Here is a 5,313-nt window from a genome sequence, read left to right as displayed (position 1 = left end):
TTTTAAATTACGAGAATAACCACAAAGAAAGATAAATGTTAGCCATTAGCCTTAGCCATTAGCTTCTCCACAAGGCATGTCTACCTCCAAGCTCGCAGGCTCCAGTGCAGGGACGATTTACTCTATTCATCCAGCCTTCTTGTTTAGAATACATTTCAGCTAAAACAAACTGAAAATCCGAGGAACTCATACCTTGTTCGTGATTTTTTAATATTTGTCACTGAATCGACCACGCTTCCTACAGCTAAAAAGAGTGACAATGAAGTGTACAGTTCATGATACCAAAGACTTTTTAGCTGTACTAGCACACTACACTGACTTTTATTTGATTTTGTCTGCTACTGGTACTAAAAGTGAAGGTCAGGTGTCATGGTTGATTGGCATAGCTAGCTACAGTAGTTAGCACAAATGCCCACATTTACCATGTTGGAGATGGATCGTGTAGCTTGGACGTTAGCTTGTTCATCAAGGGGAGGGGAACTCTACTGTCTCTCTGTAGTGTACAACAATAAATGAAAGCAAGCAAAATGACACAACATCAACACTCACTGAGAGAAACTGCTCAAATATCGGTCAAATAGCTTTAACCTTCATTTTCTCTATTTCTGTATGTAAAGCTTCTAGTCCAAAGAGATACGGCCCGCCACCTGGCCCTCCCTTCCTGTTGACAATGCCCAATGGAGGCGGAGGGGGTGGCGGCCATTTTGCTTTCTCACTTGCAATTCTGACTGGATGTACCGCAGGCGAAACCAAAAATATGGTATGTAACCAAAAATGTCCCAAAGAGGTTTTCATTGCTTGTTTGCTTAAAGTACTTAAATTTGCCAATAATTACGTCTAGTATTACTACCACTACATTCCTACTTGTTTTTTTCTATTTAATGTAATTTATGTTTTCTCTTTGATTGTCAATTAATTTAAGCGAACAAATTTTGTTGCCAAATCTCCCACTGAACCTTTTACCCTTTTGATGAAGTTTAGCTCTGCCAAAGTTTACATTGTGCATTTTCTTTTCTTTCCGTTTGATGCTGTATTTATTTATAAGGTGTTTAGAACACTCTAGGTTTGTACTTGATGATAATTTAATGATATTTAATTAGATGTAATTGTTTTGAATGAATATTTATGTATTTAAGAATGTTAGTTGCATCAAAGATGCAGTGCTTATGCCAGGCCTTTTAAATTATTCGTAGTTAGCTTTACTTACAAAATAAAACACAAAGACAATGTTTTTTTTCTATCTGCTTAGACTTAACGGCAGAACAATGTAGGAATGTCAGACTAGACTTACAAACCTTTTGAATGTCCACACTCGCTCTTTACCAATCAAGTATTCTTTTGTATTTTTCAACATAAAAATGACGAGTTCATAATAGCCCAACAATGATGAGCACTGCATCGCTTTTTCTTTTTTATAATTTATTGCTTGATTTTTTTCCCCGCTTCATTTATTTGCATTCCTGCTGATTATTGTTGAAGAAGCAATGCATTTCAGGATGATGTTTTAGATTAAAAACAAAAACAAAAAAAAAAAAAGAGGGCCACACGTTGATGTAAACAACCAAAGATAACTGGAATTCTTGAGAGGCAAATAAACTGTGTGTGTTTTCATCCATGTAGCTCATACCCTGGTTAAGGACTTATTCATACAGATAACATGTAAACAGGTGCATCTCAATGAATCACAATATGGTGCAAAGGTCATTCAGACAAAGAGACCAAGTAAAGGCTGCTTTTTGCAGTTAATTTGCAGTAGTATTTCACTTTTTGACCATTTTTATGACACTGAATTTGCATTTTTTTTCCCTGTGGGATCATTGTCTGATTCTGCATTTCAAATTCCGCAAATGTATTGATTTTGGTAAGCAGGCAACACATGTGGAACACACAATGTATCTGTACCACACGGATTATGTGTGTATGGAAATAAACACAGTCATTTTACAATACAATACAATACAAATACACTTTAAGGCAATACAAGACGTTGATGAACTGTAGTCTATACTGGCCACGAGGTGTCATTTGTAACACGCGCCAGACTTGTTTACCAATGGCAGCCTTTATTTTTATAAAATACATACATTCATTCATTATTAAGGTGACTATAGGGGTGTTATTTCATGTCTGGAGGGCTCTAATAATGATAAAAAAATCATATTTAGCATTTAGAACATAAATTCACTTATCTCAATTAGCTCTGGCACGAATTAACCACAATAAAGGAGGAAATACTGTCATACTATAAAGAAAGGCATGCCCATAAATGCTGTTTTGCATGTATATTACTGTGTAGCCATTTATATTGATACCTACATAGTCCATGTGGTGCAGGTACATGATGTGTTCTACATGTGTTACCTGTTGTGTTATTTTTGGTTGCACTGTGAGCGAGGTAGGCCTTTGGGTTGATGAACTGTTGTTGGTTTGTGATGTGTGAGCAAGTGCCTAAATGGCAAATGCAGTAAAATTGATGTAATATACAGTGATTTGAGTGTCAAAAAAAGACATTTTTATTACAATTAGTACTTTTGTAACAAATACTCTATGGTCTCATACTCTATAGATATGTTTTTCAGTTAAACTACTGACATACGTAAACTTGAATATTTGTTGAGATGCACCTTGTTGAGATACAGTCTTCAGCCTTCAGCTAAATATTTGTGTTAAAATACGAAACAAATCATTTTAATTCAAGGCCAAAGGTGAAATGTCGAAATATACAGTACCAGTCTTCCTCTATTCGTACAGATTGTGTGGATTCTGTTTTTTGACATGAGAACTTATCCAGGTTATTCTAAACAGGCTGTGATGCTAACACACACCAGTTCTACATTAAAATACCCCATTTCATAATGTCATGTGAGTGTATGAATGCCAACATTTTTATTTTAGGAAGAAAAAGTGAGGCGCTCCTTAAACAAGAATGATTTTCTGTGTGTGTGTGTGTGTGTGTAAAAAAAAAATCTATTTGAATAGTGAGAACCGGATAGGCTACCTCACTGACTGTCCATTTGTTTGTGTTGATGAAACCAAAGAAACCAAAGATTTTGTTCTGGTTTTGGCCTTGCAGGATCTCTGTTCCTCACATGAGACCATGTTAACTAGTATGTGAATTCGGCAGCCATTTGCCATATATTTGATATTGTTTTCCCAAATAAATAGATCTCCATCATGACTTGATCAAATGTAATTTATAATATAGGAATTTTCTTGATCCCTGGTCAATTGATTTCATTTGTCAGTCATGTAAATTCATGTAGATTTGCCCCCGAGAACACATTTTGTTGATCTTGTTCACACATTTTTACTAAAAAGTATAGTATTTTTTATTTACCTGGTGTTCTATCTGGTCCTCAGCTATTTGCATTGTCGTATTAAAAGCATTATGACTGAAGTATTGACAAGAAATTACAACTGATTTTTTCTTAAAGTATTGGACAATTTAAGATGAGTGGATTTTTCAAGCCAAAGTGAAGTCTTGTCCTTTTAGATTGTTAAGATTTACCTATCCAGTGAGTAATACTGTATTGACTCTAATAGCCTCTAATATAAAACAACTTTGCTCATAAGATGACCACCAATATAAGACAACCTCCAATATAAGACGACCCTTGCATATAAGACAACATCACATATAGGACAACCTCCAATATAAGACAACCTTGCATATAAGACGACATCCATTTTAAGGTAATGTAAGACACTGTTGAATATAAGACACCCTACAAAATAAGACAACCTTGCATATAAGACAACATCACATATAAGACAAACTCCAATATAAGACGACTCTTGCATATAAGACAACCTTCTATATAAGACAACATCACATATAGTACAACCTCCAATATAAGACAACCTTGCATATAAGACAACGTCCATTTTAAGGTAATGTAAGACACTGTTAAATATAAGACATATAAGACACCCTACAATATAAGACAACCTTGCATATAAGACAACGTCCATTTTAAGGTAATGTAAGACACTGTTGAATATAACACATATAAGACACCCTACATTATAAGACAACCTTGCATATAAGACAAACTCCAATATAAGATGACTCTTGCATATAAGACGACCTTCTATATAAGACAACATCACATATAGTACAACCTCCAATATAAGACAACCTTGCATATAAGACAACGTCCAATTTATAATATATAAATTGACCCTATATAAAAACACCCTGTGGAATATAAGATGACACTTCTTTTTCACTGCTTTTACTTTTAAGACAAAATCCAAGACAAAATAAATTTTCTTTAAAAAAAAAAATCAGCTAAATGGTATTCAACCAATCATATTTCATGGATCATGTTTCTTGCTTGACGGGTCTGCAATTAGAATCGTATGTCATGATTTTAATTACAAATCTGATATTAACTTGATCTTCTAACAAATATGTGCATTTTAATGTACTTCACTTAACGTTCATACTGTTATTTGTAATCTAAGCGAAACCCATGAATAAAAAAATAAGAATATTGTAAGGACATGGCAGCTTTTGGGGCTTATGTATGTGATAAAATAAAAAAAAACGTCTCATATTTCAGTCAATACAGTAAACCTTCACCTTTAGTTAGCTCTCTGCTCAACAAAATTCCAACCAGCACTGTTTTAGAATTTGCATGTTTTGCGGAGGACCTTTTAATTTTCTATATGTGTGAACAAGATCTTAACACCCTTATGATCGTATTAACTGTACCTGCCAAATCTACACCATCAGCAGTTGCTTTGAAATAATAATAGTGTTCAAATACTAATTATGCGAAACCATTTCTATGACAGTCTTTGTTCTTCCAAATCATTTAGTTAGCTCAGTGTTTCCCAACCTTTACTGATCCATTGGAAATCACATATTCAATGATGAACAGGTTAATTATACACTTTGTACCACCTCATGTAATTTTTATGCCTGTCACTAGATGTCGCTAGTGACAGATAAGCAGATATGCATTATTTGCAGTAAATAAATCATACTCTTGTGACCACCACAGCACAGTGCTTGAGTTATCTGATGGGATCAATACATCCATCAGTCTTTATTTTCTAAAGAATACATTTTTTCCCGATGGTTGCAAAGCTTTAAACATGAAGCAAACACCCAAAGCAAACTTTGGCGTGTTGCGCACAGAACGCGCTCTCTTTACCGAACTGTTGCAGATATACCTCATAGAGACTAGCGTTAGGATGATGTTGATGTTATAATAGCGTGTCATTAAGTTATTCACTCGCACTTCTTCCTATTTTTGTTATCTTTATGAAAAAAAACTGTGTGGGGGGGGGGCTTTACACGTTTTT

The sequence above is a fragment of the Doryrhamphus excisus genome, linkage group LG10 (assembly GCF_037039965.1).
Source record: "Doryrhamphus excisus strain RoL-2023G ecotype Guam linkage group LG10, RoL_Dexc_Guam_v1.1, whole genome shotgun sequence".
NCBI classification, from domain to species: domain Eukaryota; kingdom Metazoa; phylum Chordata; class Actinopteri; order Syngnathiformes; family Syngnathidae; genus Doryrhamphus; species Doryrhamphus excisus.
Note: the sequence above shows the minus strand (reverse complement) of the source record.